The sequence below is a fragment of the Macaca fascicularis genome, chromosome 6 (genome assembly GCF_037993035.2).
Source record: "Macaca fascicularis isolate 582-1 chromosome 6, T2T-MFA8v1.1".
NCBI classification, from domain to species: domain Eukaryota; kingdom Metazoa; phylum Chordata; class Mammalia; order Primates; family Cercopithecidae; genus Macaca; species Macaca fascicularis.
In genome coordinates, this window is record NC_088380.1 from 108,174,092 (window position 1) to 108,198,736 (window position 24,645).

Here is a 24,645-nt window from a genome sequence, read left to right on the forward strand (position 1 = left end):
CGAAAATTCATATGGAACTAGAAAAAGAGCCTGCATAGGCAAAGCAATTCTAAGCAAAGGGAACAAAGCCAGAGGCATCACACTACCTGATTTGATACTATAAAGCCACCGTAACCAAAACAGCCTGGTACTGGTACAAAACAGACACATAGACCAATGGAACAGGATAGAGAACCCAGAAACAAAACATCACACCTATAGCCATCTGACCTTTGATGAAGTCAACAAAAATAAACAACTGGGAAAGAACTCTCTATTCAATCAGTGGTGCTGGGATAGCTGGCTATTCATCTGCAGAAGAATGAAACCAAACCCCACCTTTCACCATATACAAAAATTAGCTCAAGATGTATTAAAGATTTAAATGTAAGAACAATAAGAATTCTAGAAGAAAACTTAGGAAACACCATTCTGTACATCAACCTTGGGAAATAGTTTATAATTAAAGTCTCAAAAGCAATTACAACAAAAACAAAAATTGAGACGTTGGATCTAATTAAATTAGAGAGCAAAACAAAAGAAACTATTAACAGAATAAACAGACAATCTACAAAATGGGAGAAAACATCCAAAAACTATGCATCCAACAAAAGTATAATAACCAGAGTCTACAAGACATGTAAACAATTTAACAACAACAACAACAACAAAACAAACAATCCTAATTAAAAAGTAGGCAAATAGGTCAGGTGTGGTGGCTCAGCCTGTAATGCCAGCACTTTGGGAGGCCAAGGCAGGCAGATCATGAGGTCAGGAGTTCGAGACCAGCCTGGCCAACATGGTGATACCCCGTCTCTACTAAAAATACAAAAATTAGGTGGGTATGGTGGTGCACACCTGTAATCCCAGCTACTCAGAAGTCAGGGAATGGCTTGAACCCAGGAGGCCGAGGTTGCAGAGAGCCAAGACAGTGCTACTGCACTCCGGCCTGGGTGATAGAGCAAGATTCCATCTCAAAAAAAACAGTGAGCAAAAGGCCTGAACAGACACTTTTCAAAAGAAAACATTCAAGTGGCTGAGAAACATATTTAAAAAAAACTTCCATATCACTAATCATTGGATAAGTGCAAATCAAAATTACAAAGACATGTCATCTCATATCAGGTAGAATGGCTACTATTAAAAAGCCAAAAAACAACAGATGTAGGCAAGACTGCAGAGAAAGGGGAACATTTATATACCATTGTTGGAAATGTAAATTAGTTCAACCAGTGTGGAAAGCAGTTTGGAAATTTCACAAAGAACTTAAAACAAAACTACCATTCTACCCAGCAATCACATCACTGGGTGTGTGTGTATATATATATATATATATATATATATATATATATATATATATATGTATACATATAAATAAATTAAATCACTCTACCAAAAAGACACTTATGCTCATATGTTCACTATTCACAATAGCAAAGACATAGAATCATCCTAGGTGCCCACCAATGATGAATTGGCTAAAGAAAATGTGGTACATATACTCTATGGAATACTCCACAGTCATAAAAAAGAACAAAATCATGTTCTTCACAGTAACATTGATGCAGCTGGAGGCCATTACACTGAGTGAATTAACACGGGGACAGATAATCAAATACAGCATATTCTCACTTATAAGTGAAAACTATACATTGAGTACACATGGACATTAAGATGGGAACAACAGATACTGGGGACTACTGGAGAGGGGAGGGAGGGAGAAGGTAAGGGTTGAAAAACTAACTCAGCACCTGGGATCAGTACTGAGCATAGTCATACCCCAAGCCTCAGCATCACACAATATACCTATGTAACAAACCTGCACAGTACCCCCAAATCTATAATAAAAGTTGAAATTATAAACTGTATAAAAGAACTAAAAACAGATATAACTGACAACATAGCATTGCCAGCCAAATGCTGGGAACAGGGCCAGGTAATTTAAGAATGAAAGTGAGGTCAAAAGGAATGACACTGCATGCACACTAGAACTTTAATAAGATGAGATGTGTGGGATCAAGGAATGACTGTGTATGTTTGTTTTAGATGAAAGGAAATTTTTCTAATTACTGGAGGACAATGAATCTTCCAACTTCCATTCTGATTGTATAAACTAAATGGCTAGTTTAACAATAACAATCTCTGTTTGCAAATAACTTATATTCAGAGATAGACAAATAAATATGCCTGTGCAGATAAATCAATATTCTCTAGTAATTTTTAAATTAAAATATTTCCATGTATAGTTATTTTATTGATTAGTAATTATCAAGTGTATACTAACTGTAAGACAGTATATTATGTGTTGACAAATAAAGATATTCAGTACATATTTTGTATTTTCAAAGGATTGTCAATTTAGCTTGCATTTTTTACAAAGATTTATTTCATTAATTCATAGGGAAGCTATATTATTAGAAAAATTATATATATACATACATATTTTAGTGATTGAATTTAAAAATGCCGCTAATAGTAAAAATAAAACATTAATCATTTCTGAACTATTATTCCATAATTATGCTTAAATTTTAACAAAAGATTTTCCTAAACTCTTGCAGTATTTTAATAGATGTGACAATAAAACTTTAGCTATATGTATGCTGGGGCCAAAATAATATTATGTCAAGTTATGATATTTTCAATTACTGGGAAGGTCTAACTATGAAGAAAAAAAAATCACCTTTACAACTTCTTACTACAAAAATAAACCCTCAAAATAATTAGTAATTAATGAGTTTCTAAAACTGTACTTAGAAAATTACCCTTAATTCAAAAGAGTGCCATGCCTATAGCAAGAACAGAATAAAATCTGAATGAATACAGATATTAATATATGTTTCCTAATATGATATGTTATAAAGGATTAATCTCAATGTTTCAGAGTACCTTGAATAAACAGGTCATAAACTTGAGCTTATTATTAAGGCTTCTGTTAGCTATGGCTGCAAAAACTTTGTTTACCTACCTGCATTTAAATGGCGTTATATACCTCTACTAGAAATCTCATATCTTCACAACCTCTTCTTTCACCCAGTCTCTAAAGCAGTATGTCCCAAGGTCTTTCATCTTTTCCTCTTTTTACATACCATTTCCCATATATAGACCATTTTGATTAAACTCTCCATGCTATAGGCATTTTGATATCCAAAGAAGTCAAAATTAAACATTTTTGCTCATAAGGTTAGAGACTGAGAAATGCAACAGTTTAAATTTTACTTCTTGATACTTAAAAGAAAACTACAGACTTTTACCTGTTTTTCAACATCAATTAGCATGAAGGAAATGATATTAAGGCCAGGAATAGGCATTTTCTCCTTTTCCCTTGTCTCCGTATTTTTTAGTGACCAACACTAACTACCCCGTCTCCCATGAACTGACAAATGGCTTCAAGTCACTTTCCTCTTTCCTTAGGGTACGGACAACTGACTGCCAAATGGCTCTCCATAAGACTATTTGTTTATTAGGGTCATGTGCTATTAATTCTTTTGATAGTGCCTTCTGCTCTCGTATTAGAGCATGCAGGGAAGTGCTTCTTGGGAAGTATTAGGCTGAAGTCATGAGAGTGAAAGCCAGGTTTGCACAACTTATTTCTTCTACTTACTTTCAACGCTTTTTTGACATTTTTTCTTCTATTTTCTAACACATAAAGTTCTATTCAAAATAGTTTCTGAACCATGTCTTAGCATGTCCTCCATGCCTTTTCGCTTTTTCACCAATTTTTATGTGTCAAAATTCTCTTTAGTCATAGAGAGTAATTTACGTTTTATTTTCTCTATTAGATGAGGTAAATTCTTCTGGCATAATGAAATAGTAAACTGTCCTTCCTTTTAACCCCATTGCATTCTAATTTCTTCTAGTACCTAATATAATTCAGTTTTGTTTTCCAATTACTCCCTTTAGTAGGGATTTTGTCCAAAGGGACCCATATACAGTCAATAGTCGTCAATAAATATTTCATCAATGTAGAAGGACATAAACATAAGAAGCATTTAATCTTTAAAGATAAACTAATAAATATTTAAAGTATCTCTTGATTGTTTTATTTCAATTTTAATTCGACATTTTATCTAGCTTATTATAACATTTCCCATCGAAAAGCATATCTTCTTAAAATTTATTTCAATTCAGTTCTCCATCTAGCTTATTATAAGAATATGTTCCCATCAGAAGACATCTCTTTAAAAAAAAAATAGGAACATATAAATTTAGATCCTCCCTGGAAGACCATTAAGTACAGAAATAATAAGATGCTAAATATAATTACTTTATTAAGCATATTAATATATCTGTGTGAAGACAATGCATTTGAAACTCACAAGCTGATCCCTTAACATGCCAATCATGTTTATGAATTCACATCATTCACTGACCATTGTTAAATTGAGCTTGTGCTCTCTTATTAAAATATTCATATTTAAAGTATAAATCGGTGTTCAATATGTTGCTCAAGCAAAGGCATTCCATAACATGATGCAAAGTTCATTATACAACTTTCCAGAGTGTAAAATGATTGAAGAAGTATTAATGAAAGATCAATTCAAACAGAGTTCATCTGTGAAACGGAACACACAAAAACTGCCATCTCCATGAAAATAAAACAAAGTTTAAGCAGCATAATACATCATTTACTTTAATTAATAGCTAAAATAAATTATAAATGCTATTTATTGTACATATTTTTAAGGATAGCAGACGGAAAAAAAACAAAGTATGAAGGATAAGGGGAATTTACATTAGGATAAACACCTACACCTTTACTTTTTGGAATGTCAACTTTCTCACGTAAAGAGAGTTAGAATTTCTAGAAATGGACTGTTAAATGAGTTTATAATCAGGTTCATATCCTTAGAAATAGTTCCAAGCCATGTCCACACAACAGAATTATAGCCACTTCCTGGTAATCTTCAAAATCACTAAGGTGATGTTTATTAAACTAAAAACCACACCTGGGTAAACACAAGGGAAAGTTTATTAGATAAGTTGATGTATGCAATAACCAGTTTCTACACGTATACTCAAGTCTATAAAAATCTTTATTCCAAGATAAGGCAAATAATGTGGTTTCCTTGATAGTACTGTCGTTTCTGATTCAATACATAAATCTACTCTAGCCAAGAAAAAGGTGAGAAACAGGAGGAAGGCATCCCTGCTTTCTGGACTTTAACTTAAGCCTTTCGGGAAACCAGCATTCTCTAGCATCTTTTTAGAGCAATGGGGCAGAGAAAATAGGAAGGTCAACAGGATGATGAATACAGACATCTTGCTTAGGGTCTGCCCACCGATGGAAGGATCAAAGGTACACGTTTTTGCTGACACTTCTGCAGTGACTGTTCTTTTGTCAAGGGAGACTTCAGCGCCAGTACAACTGTCAACAGCGCTGCACTTGAGAAAGTTGAGCTTGTACTGGAAACAGCTTAAAGAAGGACACACAGCACAACAGCCTTTGTTGTTTAATTCATGAAACTAAACACACAAAAGCTCACAGGATCACACACACTGTCCCAACTCTCACTCTACTGTCTCTCATTTCATTCATGGCTTAACTTTTTGTCATGTCTTAAATTATCCTATGAGTTGCATTCCCCTCTGTTCCTCTGTTCTTGCTATTTATTTTGTCTTAAGATCAGGAGCAGACTTGAGCATATCATGCACCTCTTTCCGATGGAACGCATATTGGGTGCCTGGGAACATCCTGGAAGCACCAACTTCAGCATCTTCTCTTGACACAAAAATTCTGTTCAGGGGAGATAGAGCGAAGGGAAGAAGACAGTAAAACACGTGAATTGCGTGGAACAGGCATCCCCCGAACAAGTATGGAGGATCCGTGATGGCTGAGCTCGTCGGTGCTGCCCTGCCAGGGTCACTCTGCGCCACCTCCCTGGAGCTCAGGTTTCTTTTTAGAGTACCTGCCTTGTGCATTGGAGATGACAACTGCCTCTGCAATTGGGCTCAGGGATGTCACTGGTCCTTCTCCCTTCCTTACAGAGAAATGAGAGAAGAAACAAAACTAAACAAAAAACAAAAACAGCCAAACGCTGGACTGAAAGGGTGGAAGCTACAGACGTATCCTGTTGCAGGCGCTGCCTGCCCAGTGCTGGGAGAAAAAGAAACAGTCGCAGAGGCGCACACGCACACTCGCAGGCACCTGGGGCTCCAAGAGAGAGTTAAATCTCCTTCGTGGAGCACCAAAGCCTCAGTCCACGGAGGTGTCAGTCTTGAGATTGTCTGCATTCGCCTATAGTGGGTACCTCTCCTGGGGACAGATTACAGACGCGTCAGGCTCAAGGAATGTTTCGGAGAGCTGTGAGTGGGGTTGCAAGAAGGGTACTGTCTTCAAGGCGTCTCGGCTCAGCACACAAGCTTACACGCAGTCCCACGCTCTCTAAGGTGGAATGATACAGGGCAGGGCGGGGTAAGGAAGAGGACGTTTATTATTCTGTGCACAGCTCCGTCTGGAAGGCACAAATACACAAGAGAACCTGTTAGCCGATCGCCCACTCAGCATGGGTGGTGGACAACAACCCTAGCTCATGAAAACAAGTGTTGACAGAAGTGCCATTAGGAACTTTGTATTTATACCTGGCCTTTGTGAGTTCTCCTCCTGGGGAAGTGAAGGAAACTGTTCTCACGCAAGATTCCCAGAGAAACAATTCTGAATAAAAGCAGCCACTAAGGACCTCCCGTTTAAACTCAGAGAACCTGCTTACATTCTCTACTCAAAGAAAGGGAGTGGGAGAAAGAGATCCAAAAGTCTTCACAATCGGTTTAGTCTGTCAGTTTTCTTCGTGATAGCTGACACTGGAAGCTGTTATAATCCTTCCTGAGGGAAATTTGCTGTTCTCTCTCTCCCTTACTCCGGTGCCATCTTTTACCTGTACCTTGGTGGTCCTGGGAATGGGGAAAAGCCTCCATCATCTCAGGATTCTCCTGTCTCCACAGAAACTCCCCCCTGGATTCCCTTGTCTTCTCTGGCTAGGCAGTGGCTGCAGCTATCAGGCAGCCCTACCCTTGGGGTTTACAGGGTGTCTAGGTCAAAAAATACTAGGTGCAACTAGTAATCTTCCTCCCTAAGACAGGCTATCACGCCCTCTGAAGATTTAGAAAATAAGAACCTCTGAATCTAGAACTTGCTGAAGAGTCAGCTGTGTGTTTGGTAAAAATCTCTCTAAGGATCCAGTAATTACAATCTTTCTTTGACATTTCAGTGTATCGCAGAAAGCATTTCTCCATTGTGGATACCTTGGCAAATCTGCTGTCACTAATACACTTTTGTTTCTCTTGACTATTTCTCAATCTGCAAAAACTGCAAAATTAAACAAAGAGAAGTTGGCATCTGTTGTGGTGATGTTGATTAGGATTTCAAATCCTCTACATTTTAAAAAAAATGTAAACTGGCAAATAAGTATAATTAAGATTAAAAATAAAACACCAATAGTGGGCGCCTATGGAGAACTATTCAATATTTCATTAAATTCATCCAGACTTATTTGATCAACTTCCATGGGGCAGGCTGTGTGTGAGTGTGAGAACACAGACATGAATATATTGTAGCCCCTGATCGGACAAGGAGGTCATTGTCTCAGAGGGAGGTCACACATTAAAAGAAATAAATTGCAACATTGTGCAGCTCAGTAAGAGCAGCTTGGAAGTATGTATCTGAGTCAGCTACTAGAATGGCAAGGGGTTTAGAAGAAAGGAGAACAGCTTCTTGGAGGAGGAAACTTCAAGGTTTTTTTCAACGATGACCAGGGAGTTAGACAAGCAGATAAGACAGACCTTCCCAAACAGAGCAGAGTATGTACAGTCAGATGGATAAAAAGAATGGTGCTTCAGGGAACATCAAGCTGTTCAGTAAAGTTACAGGACTAAGTAGGGAGGAGACTCTCAAAAGATAAGATTAAACATTCAAATGAAAATGTTTTATTGTAGAAATGTTTGTAGATGAAACTGTAGCGGGAATTCTCAATGGAAATGTTGGTTAGATAATGAACTTTAGATAGAAATCAAAACAAAAACAAAATATGAACTCCTCACTAAGAAAAAAAAGAAATTCAAACAAGAGCTTACATGAAAGTCATATGAAAATTGAAAACCATGAAGAGAAAAAATGAAACTTTGCAATTTTAATGCTGTTCCTTCTGAAGATTGTATAGAATATTGTGTGTTGAATTGAAAATGCAGGAATTCTGCATCCCATATTAGGATAATTTAGTGACTAGAAAACTGTTTCCTATGTGGTTAATATAATAAGTAGATTAAATACACACCCCATCAGTTTGCCAATTAAAAAAAAAAAGTAAGGTCTAACAAATAGGCCAAGTTGAAGACAGTTTGGCAGTATTTAACATGCTACTAGATTCAAGACTACATAGATTAAGTACTCTCTATAAAATCAATTTTGAAATCTTTTTTTATCTAGTAGCTCTAGCTCTGCGTAGCCGCAGATGAAACTTTGTGAAGTAGATATTATTAAATGTTTCTTGAGAGCTTCCTGTTCAGGTAGCTTTTGTAATACAGAGTTCTTCACTAATAGGCAGGCTGGGGATGGTTATAACTTACAGAAGTGTGTTTCCCAGGATAATACTTTAAAATTTTGAAATGATTTGCCGAGATTTCAAACCATGAAATTTTTTATGAAACAATTAAGATGTCAAGGTTCTCTTCAAAAAGAAAAGCAAACCTACTAACATTGAACTAACCTTCCCACATAATAACAGTAGTTGAGTAGAAACTGTCTCTTTTAAACAAGGATCTTCCTACATTTTGCTCCATTCCATTCTTACGACTAAACCTAGAAAATTTTCTATTTAACATCTTACTTTCAGAGTTATTTTTCCTATACACGTTTTTCTTTATTCACATAATTTAGCTACCAGGTTTCTCTCTGCGTTTGAACGTAAAACTTTCTCAAGCAGGAATCTCATCTGATTCATAATATAAGAAAACAATGTATGTGATGATATTCTCAATTACTTTAAAGATGTTTTATAACTAGTACCATTCTGTGTACATGGGACAGAAGTTAATTCACCACATACAGTAGATGTCTTAGAGCTTTAGGGTTTAATTCTCTCATGGACATCATCTCAGAAAGCCTTGGATAAGCCTGCTTCCATTTTCCAGTTTTCTAGGTAGAAATTCTCATAAACTACATTTACTTACGATAAATAGTTGAGAGAAATAACTAAATGAAGCATTTTTGACTTGAAAATGTGAATGCAGGGTCTAGGGGAATTCACATGTTGAGAATGATCTAATGAATACTTACTGATGGGGGCCTATCGCAATCTGGAAAAATAATGAGTAAAACTCACATCTGACCTGCATCTGCCCAAAGTAGTAGAAATAATTGTTCTGTAATTGGCATTGTCAAAATCTTTTTTCATATTCCTTTCAAAGCTTTTCATCAATACATATGGATAACTTAGAGCCAATTGTGCTTTTATAATAATACAAGCAGCATTTCTTTTTGAATTCAACCCAAACTCACCTGGGACACATATGTCTACCAAGGTTAAAACAATAAGTGCTGAGAAATGTCTATTCCAGCCAAAGAGATAATGAATATAATGAAAGAACATATGTCAAAATATTTTTTCTGTTTGTACTATAGAAAACAAATGTAAGTAAAGTAATGTGGTGATTAATTTATCCTAAATAAATGTAGTTGTTTGCTAAGATATGATATCTTATAATATTGATTTTATCTATAGTATTTTTTTCTTTTAACTTTTATTTAAGGCTCAGGGATCCATGTGCAGGTTTGTAATGTAGGTAAACTTATATCATGGGGGTTTGGTGTACAGATTATTTTACTGCCCATGTACTAAGCATAACATTCATAATTATTTATTTTGGATCCTCTCCCTCCTCCCATCCTCCACCTTCAAGTAGGCCACAGAGTCTCTTTTTCCCCTCTTTGTGTCCATGTGCTCTCATTGTATAGCTCATAGTTATAAGTGAGAAAGTGTTATATTTGAGTTCCTGTTCCTGCATTAGTTTGCTTAAGATAATGGTCTCCAGCTCCATCCATGTTGCTGTAAAGGACATAATCTCAGTCTCTTTTATGGATGAATACTATTCTATGATGTATATGTACTACATTTGCTTTATCCAGGCTACCACTGATGGACATTTAGGTTGATTCCATGTCTTTACTATTGTGAATAGTGCTGCAATGAACATACACATGAATGTCTTTATAGGAGAACAATTTAAGTTCTTTTGGACATATACCAAATAATGGGGCTGCTAAGTCAAATGGTAATTCTGTTTTTAGCTCTTTGAGGAATCATCACACTGCTTCCCACAATGGCTGAACTAATTTACACTCCCACCAACAATGTATAAGCAATTCATTTTCTCCACAATTGTGCCAGCATCTGTTATTTTTTGATTTTTAATAATAGCCATTCTGAGTGTTTTGAGATGATATCTCATTGTGATTTTGATTTGCATTATCTAATGATTAGCAATGTTAAGAAATTTTTATATGCTTCTTGGCCACATGTATATCTTCTTTTGAAAAGTGTTTGTTTATGTTCATTGCTCGCTTTTTAATGGAGAGTGTTTTTCTTGTTTAATTATTCAAGTTCCTTATAGATTCTAGATATTAGACCTTTGTCAGATACGTAGTTTGCAAATATTTTCTTCCATTCTGTAAGTGGTGTGTTTACTGGCTTCTCTTGTTGTATAGAAGCTCTTTAGTTTAATTAGATCCCGTTTGCTAACATTTCCTTTTGTCAAAATTGTTTTTGGCATTTGTATCATGAAATCTTTGCTAGTTCCTATGTCCAGAATAGTATGTTCTAGGTTTGCTGTCTTTTTCTTTTTTTTTTTTTTTAAGGGTATTTATAGTTTCAGGTTTTACATTTAAGTTTTTAATTCATCTTCACTTGATTTTTGTACATAGTGTAAGGAAGGGGTCTCATTCCAGTCTTCTACATATGGCCAGCCAGTTATCATACCAGCATTCATTGAATAGGGAGTCCTTTCCCTATTGCTTGTTTTTGTCAGCTTTGTCAAAGATAAGATGGTTGTAGATGTGTGGCATTCTTTCTGGGCTTTCTGTTCTGTTCTGTGGGTCTATGTGTTTGTTTGGGGGCAGTGCCACGTTGTTTTAGTTACTGTAGCCCTGTTGTATAGTTTGAAGTCAGGTAATATGATACCTCCAGCTTTGTTCTTTTTGTTTAGGACTACCTTGGCTATTCAGGCTCTTTTTTTTTTTTTTTTTTTTTTTTCTTTTTTTGATCCATATAAATTTTAAAATAGTTTTTTCTAGTTCTGTGAAGAATGTCATTGGTAGTTTGATAGGGATAGCATTAAATCTGTAAATTGCTTTGGGTAATGTGGCCACTTTAACAATATTGCTTCATTCTATTCATGAACATTTAACGTTTTTTCCATTTGTTTCTGTCATTCCAGATTTCTTGAGCAGTGTTTTTTGTTTCATTGTTTTTTTTTTTTTTTTTTTTTTTTTTTAATTATTGTTGCAGAGATCTTTCAGCTCCCCGATTAACTGTATTCCCAGGTATTTTAATATTTTTGTGGCAATTTTGCCTGGGATTGCATTCCTGATTTGGCTCTTGGCTTGGATGTTGGTGGTGTATAAAAATGCTACTGATTTTTTACATTGATTTTGTATTCTGAAATTTTGCTGTAGTTGTTTATCATCTCAAGGAGCTTCTGGGCAGAGACAATGGGGTTTTCTAAATATGGAATTTTGTTGCCTGCAAACAGGGATAATTTGACTTCTCTTCATATTTGGAGGCCCTTTATTTCTTACTCTTTCCTTATTGTTCAGGACTTCTAATACTATGTTGAAAAGGAGTGGTGAGAGAGGACATCTTTGTCTTTTTTTGTCTTTCAAGGGAAATTCTTCCAGCTTTTACTTACTCAGTATGATGTTAACTGTGGTTTTCACATAGATGTTGTTTATTATTTTGAAGCATGTTTCTTCAATGCCTAGTTTATTGAAGGTTTTTAACATGGGGTGGGGGTTAAATTTTATTGTAAGCCTTTTCTGCATCTATTAAGATAATCATGTAGTTTTTGTCTTTGTTATGTTTATGTGATGAATCACATTTACTGATTTGCTTCCCAGGAAAACAGCCTACTTGAAGACGGTGAGTTACATTTTTAAAAAATGTAATCCACATAATCATCTTATGAGGTAGGTAGCAACCTACTCCCAATTTTGTAGATTAGGAATCTGACTCAGATTGGTTATAGCTTTCCCTAAGATATGCCCATACAGGCAAAGACATAAATAGGACTAGACCTACTGACTCGAGGTTCACTCTTTTGTTGTTGTTTTTATTGTGTCTTCTTCATAAAAATGTCCTCTGCAGGGGCCAAGACAGGTAACAAACAGTAAGAATAGACTGCATTATGCACCAGAAAACTTCTGTTCCAGACTCTTGAAATTATTTTAGAAGACAAAGTACTGGTGTTATCTAAATCAACTACACATATTTTTATTTCTTCTACTAACCAACTACATTCATATGTGACATCACAGAGCTCAGGTAATACTTAGCTCTGTGCATTTGATGTGCTTCAGAAGTACTATCAGGAATATCTTTCCTGAGTATTTAAACATGTATGAATTTTTGTTCTACAAACATTTATTAATTTTCTTAAGAGCCTGATAACTCACACAACATGCATATTTTTTACACATATTCCTATATAAACTCTGAGCATTGGAGACAGGTAGAATGAATGAAAAACAGGAAGGTTACTAGAGTAACTAAGTCAGCACAAACTAGAGCCAGAAGGGAGAGAAAGAAGTCTTGTCCAGAATTTAAAGGAGGAAAAAATCATAATTTGAGGAAGAAAAGTGATAATTTTAAGTTACAACTCATTTAGTCAGTTTTAAGGAAAAGGAAGAAGGATGTCAACAAGTTCCTCAGATGAAATAAAGTAGTGTTGCCATATAAACTAGAAAATGTTTCAGAAGTCTACAAAGTGTAAAGCAGTGTCATAATTACTTAAAAACACTCTTGAGATAATTCTGCTTTCACTTTGGTTTCGATTTTCATTTCTCTAATGATCAGTGATGTTTAGCTTTTTGTCATGTTTGTTGGCCACATGAATATCTTCTTTTGGGAAGTGCCTGTTCATGTTCTTTTTTTTTTTTTTTATTTTTTATTTATTTATTTATTTATTTATTATTATACTTTAAGTTCTAGGCTACATGTGCATAACGTGCAGGTTTGTTACATATGTATACTTGTGCCATGTTGCTGTGCTGCACCCATCAACTCGTCAGCACCCATCAACTCGTCATTTACATCAGGTATAACTCCCAGTGCAATCCCTCCCCCCTTCCCCCTCCCCATGATAGGCCCTGGTGTGTGATGTTCCCCTTCCCGAGTCCAAGTGATCTCATTGCTCAGTTCCCACCTATGAGTGAGAACATGCGGTGTTTGGTTTTCTGTTCTTGTGATAGTTTGCTAAGAATGATGGTTTCCAGCTGCATCCATGTCCCTACAAAGGACACAAACTCATCCTTTTTTATGGCTGCATAGTATTCCATGGTGTATATGTGCCACATTTTCTTAATCCAGTCTGTCACTGATGGACATTTGAGTTGATTCCAAGTCTTTGCTATTGTGAATAGTGCCACAATAAACATACGTGTGCATGTGTCTTTATAGCAGCATGATTTATAATCCTTTGGGTATATACCCAGTAATGGGATGGCTGGGTCATATGGTACATCTAGTTCTAGATCCTTGAGGAATCGCCATACTGTTTTCCATAATGGTTGAACTAGTTTACAATCCCACCAACAGTGTAAAAGTGTTCCTATTTCTCCACATCCTCTCCAGCACCTGTTGTTTCCTGACTTTTTAATGATCGCCATTCTAACTGGTGTGAGATGGTATCTCATTGTGGTTTTGATTTGCATTTCTCTGATGGCCAGTGATGATGAGCATTTTTTCTTGTGTCTGTTGGCTGTATGAATGTCTTCTTTTGAGAAATGTCTGTTCATATCCTTTGCCCACTTTTTGATGGGGTTGTTTGTTTTTTTCTTGTAAATTTGTTTGAGTTCTTTGTAGGCTACAGTAACCAAAACAGCATGGTACTGGTACCAAAACAGAGATATAGACCAATGGAACAGAACAGAGTCCTCAGAAATAATACCACACATATACAGCTATCTGATATTTGACAAACCTGAGAGAAACAAGAAATGGGGAAAGGATTCCCTATTTAATAAATGGTGCTGGGAAAATTGGCTAGCCATAAGTAGAAAGCTGAAACTGGATCCTTTCCTTACTCCTTATATGAAAATTAATTCAAGATGGATTAGAGACTTAAATGTTAGACCTAATACCATAAAAACCCTAGAAGAAAACCTAGGTAGTACCATTCAGGACATAGGCATGGGCAAAGACTTCATGTCTAAAACACAAAAAGCAACAGCAGCAAAAGCCAAAATTGACAAATGGGGTCTCATTAAACTAAAGAGCTTCTGCACAGCAAAAGAAACTACCATCAGAGTGAACAGGCAACCTACAGAATGGGAGAAAATTTTTGCAATCTACTCATCTGACAAAGGGCTAATATCCAGAACCTGTTCATGTTCTTTGCCAACTTTTTAATGGAGTTGTTTGGTTTTATTCCTGAAAATTGTTTTAAGTTCCTTGTACAGTCTGGATTTTGGATCTTTGTCAGGTGGATAGATTGCAAAAATTGTCTTTCATTCTGCTGATTGTTCACTCTGATGATAGTTTCTTTTGCTGTGCAGAAGCTCTTTAGTTTAATTGGATCTCACTTGTCAAGTTTTGCTTTTGTTGCAATTACTTTTGGTGTTTTCATCATGAAATCTTTGCCCCTACCTATGTCCTAAGTTGTATTGCCTAGATATTCTTCTAGAGTTTTTATAGTTTTGCATTTTACAGTTAAGTCTTTAATTCATCTTGAGTTAATTTTTGTATAAGGTATAAGGAAAAGGTCCAGTTTCAGTTTTCTGCATATGGCTAGTCAGTTATCCAAGTAGCATTTAGTAAACAGTGAATTCTTTCCCCATTGCTTGTTTTTGTCAGATTTGTTGAAGATCAGATGATTGTACATATGCGGTCTTATTTCTGAGTTCTCTATTCTCTTCCATTAGTCTATGCGTCTGTTTTTGTACCAGTACCATGCTGTTTTGATTACTATAGCCTTGTAGCATAATTTGAAGTTGGGTAGTGTGATGCCTCTAGCTTTGCTCTTTTTGCTTAGGATTGTTTTAGCTATTCAGGCTCTTATTTGGTTCCATTTGAATTTTAAAATATTTTTTTCTGATTTTGTGAAGAATGCCAATTGTAGTTTAATGGGAATAGTAATCTATAAATTACTCTGGGCACTATGACCATTTTAACAATATTGATTCTTCCTACTCATTAGCATGGAATGTTTTTCCATTTGCTTGTGTCCTCTCTGATTTCCTTTACCAGTGGTTTATAATTCTCCCAGTAGAGGTCCTTCATTTTTTTTGTTAGCTGTATTCCTAGGTATTTTATTTTCTTTATAAAAAATGTAAATTGCAGTTCATTTTTTTTGTTATCTATTTGTCTGTTGTCAGTGTATAGGAATGCTAGTGATTTTTGCACATTGGTTTTGTATCTAGAGACTTTGCTAAAGTTGCTTATCAGTTTAAGAAACTTTTGGGCCGAGATGACAAGCATTTCTAGATATAGGATCATGTCATTTGCAAACAAAGATAATTTGATTTTCTCTCTTTCTATTTGAAAAGGCTTTATTTCTCTTGCTTCATTGCCCTAGCCAGAACTTGCAACACTATGTTGAACAGGAGTGGTGAGAGAGGGCATCCTTGTCTTTTGCCAGTTTTCAAAGGGAATGCTTGAAATTCCAGGTTTTGCCCATTCAGTGTGATATTTATTGATTCTTGTCATAGATGGTTCTTATTATTTTGAGGTGTTTTTCTTCAACACCTAGTTTATTGAGAGTTTTAAACATGAAGGTATATTGAATTTTATTGAAGGCCTTTTCTGCATCCTTTGAGATAATTGTGTAGTTTTTGTCTTTAGTTCTGTTTATATGATGAATTACATTTATTGATTTGTGTATGTTGAACCAACCTTGCATCAGGGATGAAGCCAACTTCATCATGGTAGATAAGTTTTTTGATGTACTGCTGGATTCAGTTTGCCAGTATTTTACTGAGGATTTTTGGATCGATATTCATTAGAAATATTGACCTCAAATTTTTTGTTGTTGTTGTATCTCTGCCAGGTTTTGGTATCAGGATGATGTTTGTTTTCCATTTCTAATAATTAATTACTGGGTAATTTAGAAAGGAAAAGAGGTTTAATTGACTCACAGTTCATCATGGCCGGGGAGACCTCAGAAAACTTACAATCATGAAAGAAGATAAAAGGAAAGCAAGGCACCTTCTTTGTAGGGCAGCAGGAAGAAGAAATGCTCAGCAAAGGGAGAAGAGCCCCTTATGAATCTATCAGATCTTGTGAAAACTCACTATTACGAGAATAGCATGGGGCAAACCAGCCCCATGATTCAATTAACTACACCTGGTCTCTCTCTTGACACGTGTGGATTATGGGGATTACAATTCAAGATGAGATTTGCATGGGAACACAAAGCCTAACGGTACCACCTACCAAGCAAAAAAAGCCGAGTACCAGATGGATTTACAGCTGAATTTTACCAGAAGTACAAAGAAGAGCTGGTACCATTTCTACTGAAACTATTCCAAACAATTGAAAAACAGTGACTCCTCCCTAACTTATTTTATGAGGCCAAAGAAATTTAAAATAATTGTTACTTAGCCTGATTTCCACTTCAGAAATATGCAAGTACATATCTGGTTTGTCAGCAGGTATTATAAGTCTCCATTATACTCATGTAAATACTGCTTTACTTGACAAGAATTTAATTAAACATATAGTTGGGCTATAAAAAATAAAATAAAAACAATAAAAGATTTGGAAATATATTAGGTAACAATTTAATTGTAAAATCACTCTGAAATTTTATTTTTATACATGCAATAACTTTATCTTAAAGTATGAGTACAGTTTAATAAGAATAATATTTTAATATAGATTATAGTGTCTTAATTGCATTTTAAACATATAATGAGTTATAATATTTTTAGCAGTCCCAAACTACATTTGTGAAGTTTATTATCTTCAAAAATAATTCTGTGGTTTTTTTGTTTGTTTGTTTGTTTGTTTTGTTTTTTGTTTTTTTGAGATGGAATCTCGCTCTGTTGCCCAGGCTGGAGTGCAGTGGCACGATCTCTGCTCACTGCAAGCTTCGCCTCCCGGGCTCACGCCATTCTTCTGCCTCAGCCTCCTGAGTAGCTGGGACTATAGGCACCCACCACCGCGCCTGGCTAATTTTTTGCATTTTTAGTAGACACGGGGTTTCACCGTGGTCTCGATCTCCTGACCTCATAATCTACCGACCTCGGCCTCCCAAAGTGCTGGGATTACAAGCGTGAGCCACCGCGCCTGGCCCAAAAATCGTTCTTTTCCCAATAAATTTAATTTGGAAATGTTTACAAGAACACTTTCATGATTCATAGTCATGCGAAATACTGTTACCCAGATAATCATGAAAAATGATTATGTAAGTAGTCATTTGTATTATTTATTTATTTAGGTTCCTCTTTCCATTTTGCAAATCTACTGAAATTTTGAATTGGACAAAGCAATCATCATAAACAATGCATATTTGGAGCAGAGAATGGCTCTGAATTTATGGTTTATAAATAATCTTCTATACTTTTTCCTTCCAGCAGGCTTTTGTTCTAATGCTATATTCCAAAGCCATCATATGAAGATTGGACTACAATTTAATCATTCTGGGTGCAAGTAAAGAGACAACTAGGTTTCATTCTTCCCAACTGATAGTTGTGATGAAATAGATTAATTTGCTATGCCCCTGCTTTTTTTTTTTGTAATTAAAGATTTTGTATAATTAGAAAAAAAACATTTTGACTAAGTCTTTCAGACCTAGTTGCAAATAATTGAACAACTAAAGGTCAAGTATTCTATTTCAAAATTTCTGGAAGTACTGATATTCGATTGATCCGTACTTGACCAAATTGTTCAGAAAACTGAATCTGAGCATTTGAAAATATTTATAATCCTGTCTGTTCTGTTTTTTATCTTTGGTTATTTAAAATATCTTTATAGAATATCCTTACTATGTGTCCCTCCATTCTTAACACTTACATCACTGCGTGATTTTTGAATATTGTGCACTCTCCCATAGTTCTGTTGCACAAAATGGTGACTGTAATTAATAACAATTTATTGTATACTTGAAAATAGTTAACAGAGTAAATTTTAAGTGTTCTCACTGCAGACAAATAAGTATGTGAGAAAATGAATATGTTAATTAGCTTGATTTAGTCATTTTACAATGTATACTTATTTCAAAAGATCATAGTGGGAGTGTAAATTAGTGCAACCATTGTGGAAGACAGTGTGGGAATTCCTCAAGGATCTGCAACTAGAAATGCCATTTGACCCAGCAATCCCATTACTGGGTATATACCCAAAGGATTATAAATCATTCTGCTATAAAGACACATGCACACGTATGTTTATTGAGGCACCATTCACAATAGCAAAGGCGTGGAACCAACCCAAATGCCCGTCAATGATAGACTGGATAAAGAAAATGTGGCACATATATACCATGGGATACTATGCAGCCATAAAAAAGGATGAGTTCATGTCCTTTGCAAGGACATGGATGATGCTGGAAACCTCATTTTCAGCAAACTAACACAAGGACAGAAAACCAAACACTACATATTCTCACTCATAAGTGGGAGCTGAACAATGAGAACACATGGACACATGGAGGGCAACACCACACACCCAGGCCTACTGGGGGGTAGGGAGGTAGGTTAGGGATAACATTAGGAGAAATAACTAAGGTAGGTGATGGCTTGATGGGTGCAGCAAACCACCGTGGCACATGTGTGCCTATGTAACAAACTTGCACGTTCTGCACATGTATCCCAGAACTTAAAGTATAATTTTAAAAAATCATACTGTTCACCATAAATATATACAATTACTTTATCAATTACCACCTAATAAGTAGGTCATAAATGGTGGCATATATTCTTCATCTTGTATATTTGGCTTATTGAAAGGTGTTTGAATTTGTTTACTTAAAAATAGCTGTTGGATGATTGTATAATGAATTGAAAAATAAAATGAAACCATTCCTTGAACTAGTCACAATTTATCTTTGCTTCTCTGAAATCCCTCCAAATTCTATGCTATTTTGTGTGTGTGTGTGTGAACAACCTTGACACCATTAGGAGCTCCAATTCACCTACTCCTAAGACTGTATGTATGTGCATTTTTATATGCAGCTCAAGGATTCTCTCCAGGCCCAGTCTCGTAGCTGCTCTGAATTCTCTAGTTTTGATGGGGTATTTTGTTACTCTGCTTTGTTACCCTCAAATTCTGTTATTCTTCTTAGCCTAGTGTTTTTTTTTTTCCTAGTTACTGCATCTTGGATAACCCTTTTCCAATGTTCATGTCTGTCTATATCTAAAGTCTACTTTACACAGCTGCAATACATTTTTCCCTGCATATCCATACATTTTATCTTTCTAAATAGTTTATCAATTGAACTTTTTGATAGTGTGTTCTCTCTTAGAAAAAAAAAACCTTTATTCAAACTATTCACAAAAGATACTTTGTACTTTATTTTCAAGTGATGCAGATAGTTAGAAACTAGATAAATATAAAATCACAAAATTGTATTATTTTTACAGATACAATTTAAACATATAACTGTATGTATTCCATTGTCTGGATGCACCACAGTTTATTAGTTTATTCTCCTCCTGATGGACATCTTAGTTGCTTCCAATTTGGGGCAACTATTAATAAAGCTGAAGATTTTTTGTGGACATACATTTTCAAATTTTCAGTTCTCTTGGGTAAACATCGAGAAATGTGTTGTCTATATGGCAAACTAAGAGTATGTTTGGTTTCGCAAGAAACCACCAAACTGTCTTCCAAAGTGGCTGCACCATTTTGTATTCCCACTAGCAATAGATGAGAGTTTCTGTGCTGCACATCCTCATCAGCATTTTACACTGTCAGTGTTCTGAATTTTCGTCATTCTAATAGGTATGCAATGATACCCCTTTTTAATTTGCATTTCCCTGATGAACTAGGATGAGGAGCATCTTTTCATATCCTTATTCTGAATATTTTGTTTGGTGAGGTGACTGTCAACTTCTTTAGCAAATTTTTACTTTTTTTTCTTATTACTGAAATTTAAGACTCTTTTGTTTATTGGGGGTCAGAGTCCTTTATCTGATACGTCTTTTGTAAATATTTTCTTTAGGTCTGTGTCGACTTTTTGTTCTCTTTCTTAGAGCAGAAATTTTTTATTTCAATGAAGTAGAGCTTATTAGTTCTGTTTTTCACAGATCATGTCTTTGGTGTTATAATTTAAATGTCATTGTCAAACCCAAAGCTACCTAGCTTTTCCCCTGTATTATCTTCTGGGAGTTGTATAGTTTTTTTGTTTTTACCTTCAGGTCTATGATCAAATTTGAATTCATTTCCTTGAAGGTGTATGGTCTGCATCTATTTTCGTATGTTCGCCTGCAGATGCCCAGTTGTTCCAGCACCATTTGTTGAAAACAACAACAGCAACTCTGATCTGTTGTATTGCACTTGCTCCCCTTTCAAATATTGGTTTACTGTAATTTTGTTAATTTATTTATCAGCTCTTTATCCAGTTCCATTAATCTATTTGTCTTGTTTTGTAACTGGTGTCACACTATCTCAATTACTGTAGCTTTATAGTACGTCTTGAAGTCAAGCAGTCGTTCAGCTTTTTTCTTCTCTTTCAATGTTGTGTTGGATACACTGCATCTTTTACCTCTCTATATAAACTCTGCAATCAGGTTGTTGATATCTACAAAATACTTGCTGGGATTTTGACTGGGATTATGTTGAATTTGTAGATCCAGTTGGTAAGAATTGAAAACTTCACAATATTAATTTTTCTATCCATTAACATGGAATATCTCTTTTTTAGTTATTCTTTGATTTTTTTATTTGAATTTTGCAGTTTTTCTCATATATTATATACACATATTTTGTTAAATGTTTACCTAAACACTTTGTTTTAGGGGAAATTATGTAAATGATATTAAGGTTTTATTTTCAGATTCTACTTGTTCATTACTTGTATATACAAAAGCAACTGACTTCTGTGTATTACTGTTGTATCATTCAACCCTACTATAAATACTTGTTCCAGGTGGGATTTTTTGTTGTTGCTGCTGATTCTTTTGTATTTTCTGCATAGATGAACAAGTCTTCTAGGAACAAAGATTTGTATTTCTTCCTTTCTAACATTTCATTTTATTTTATTGTCTTATTTCACTAAGACAAGACTTTGGGTACGCTTTTAAGACAAGTGGTTGACATCTTTGTCTCATTCCTATTCTTAATGAAAAAGCTTTCAGCTTCTCAACATTAAGTATGATGTGAGTTATAGGGCTTTATTTTTAGACATTCTTTATCAAGGTGAGGAATTTCTCCTTTACCCATAGTGCTAATTGAATTTTATTTCTAGTTTTTCATCAGCTTTAACTATCAATATAATTTTCAATTATATTGTTTCCAAGTCATTTTCTCTCTCCTATTAAATGTCATGTCTGAGCACTTCAAGTTTGTGATATTTTGACTACAGCATTCCCCGCAAATATGCTTTATCTATTTACCTAAATTGAAAGAGCAAAGTGATAAGAGTTTGAATATATTAGTAAAACGGACTTCTTCAAACAGGCCTATACCTATGTCTCTGAATAGAAACTGAATGCTGCATTGTTACTTTTCTCAACATGAATTTGATTACTTCACAATATATACACATATTGAAACATCATGTTGTATCCCATAAATTCACATAATTATTATTTGCCAATTAAAAGTAAAACTTAACAAAGTTAATGCCAGAGTCTTACAATATTATTTTTCATTGCCAGATTTTGAAAAACAATGTGTATTTTCTTAAAAAAAAAAAAAAAATCCCTGAACTGAAATTGTAAAGGTAAAAATGAACTTTATATAGAACTGGGACTACATTAAAATAATGGATAGCTGCTTGCTTAATGCTAATTGAGTTTCAAATAACTTTCAGTTATTTGAAAATAGACATATAAAAATGTATGTCATCTGTATATCCACATAAATAATTACTTATTACTCTCTCTCTCTATATATATATACACAGTTTGATTATGTCATCAAAAATTTATCATGTTTTATTAAACACCTTGAAGGAGCTGAGTATAGGAACTATACAGTTCAATTTTTATTGTGAATCTAAAGGGACTTAGAGTTGGATTGCCCCCCTGTCTCAAACATCTGAGGGACCTCAATATTCTCCACTATGTCTCAGACTAAAATGGTGTAACTATATTAAGTTGCTACCTTCTGACAGCTAGAAAGTGCTTTTTTTTTTTTTTTTTTTTTTTAGATGGAGTCTTGCTTTGTCACCCAGCCTGGAGTTCAGTGGCGCAATCTTGGCTCACTGCAACCTCTGCTTCCCTGGTTCAAGCAATTTTCCTGCCTCAGCCTGCAGAGTGGCTGGGACTACAGATGCGCACAACCACATCCAGCTAATTTTTGCAGTTTTTGCAGTTTTAATAGACAAGGGTTTCGCCATGTTGGCAAGGATGGTCTCGATCTCTTGACCTCATGATCCACCTGCCTCAACCTCCCAAAGTGCTGGGATTACAGGCATGAGCCACTGCACCTGGCTGAACAGACACTTCTCAAAAGACATACTTGTGGCCAAAAATCCAATGAAAGAGTTGAAATTTCAACATCACTGATCATTAGAGAAATGCAAATAAAAATCACAACGAGATACCACCTCACACCACTCAGAATAGTTATCTTTAAAAAGTCAAGAAATAGCAGATGTTGGTGAAGTTGTGAAGAAAATGGGACACTTACACAATGTTGATGGGCGTGTAAATTAGTTCAACTATTGTGAAAGACAGTGTGGCAATTCCTCAAAGACCTAAAGACAGAACTACCATTCAACTCAGCAATCTGATTATTGGTAAACACCCAAAGAGTGTAAATCATTCCATTACAAAGAGACATGCATGCATATGTTTATTATAGCACTATTCACAATAGCAAAGACATGGAATCAACCTAAATGCCCATCCATGATAGACTTCATAACAAAAATGTGGTACATATACACCATGGAATACTATGCAGCCATAAGAAAGAATGAGATCATGTCCTTTTCAGGGACATTAATGGAGCTGGAGACCATTATCCTTAGAAAACTAACACAGGAACAGAAAACCAAATACTGCACAAGTGGACCCTAAATGATTAAAACACATGGACACATAGAAGGGAACAACACACACTGGGGCCTATCAGAGGATGGATGGTAGTAGGAGGGAGAGGATCAGGAAAAATAATTAATGGGTACTGTTTAAATATCTGAGTGATGAAATAATCTGTACAACAAACAACCATGACACAAATTTACCTATGTAACAGACTGCACATGTACCCTGAACTTCAAGAAGTTAAAAAAGATAAAAAAATAAAAACAAAAAGTTAAAATCCCTTTTAAAAAAGAAATACAAGTTCTGTTATTGAAATCTAGCTGATCAATCCTTTCCTTTTGGGTTAATGCTTTATTAGCAAAGTTAATAAGACTTTCCCTTCCATAAAGTCATGAAGATAATCTACTATTTTATCAACTAAATATTTCCATAGTTTACTTTCCACATTGGGATCTGCACATTTTAGAACCATTTTTTATAGTATAGTTTGCAATATTTGTCAAGGTTCTTTTTTTCCCCATACTGATATTTAATTTTCTATCACTTATTGAAAATGATAATTTTTTCCTTCTCTGAAACATACCCAGTTTCTAGAGATGTCACATAAAATACAAGGCTCCCAGTAACATTCAAATTTCAGATAAACAACAATTTTTTTAGTACAGGTATGTTCCAAACACTTGAATTGAAATATTGCATGAGACATATTATATTGAAAGATACACATTTGTAATAAAATATTGCTATATTTAATTTTTGTTATATAAAATATAAATGTTATATCCAATGTTGAAATGTAACTTGGTAAAGTATCCTGTACTTATTCACTAACTCTGGAACACTCCCAATTAAAAAACTTCGTATAAAGATAAATAGAACCAGCATTTAGGGACATACAATTTTATTTATCTCTTTATACCTTCAAGTTACTAAGGAATAACTCTGTCATCAGTATGGGATTGGGGAAAGGTGGTTGTACCACAGGTATTACGGGGGTTAGGGTCAGATTTATGAACCATGATCTAGGGCAAGGCTTTTTAATAGGAATATATTGTTGGTTACATATGTAATTTTAAATTTTCAATTAGTCATATTCAAAAGGTATAAAGAAGCAGATGATATAGAAATTAATACTACAGTATATTTTATTTAAATAAATATATCCTAAATGTTATTTCAAAATGTAATAAATATTATTAGATATAATAATGAGATAATTTCATAATTTTTAATATGAAATGCTTGAAATATAATATATATTTTTGAATACAGATGCTACATTTGCATCAGAAATACTTAACCTCAAA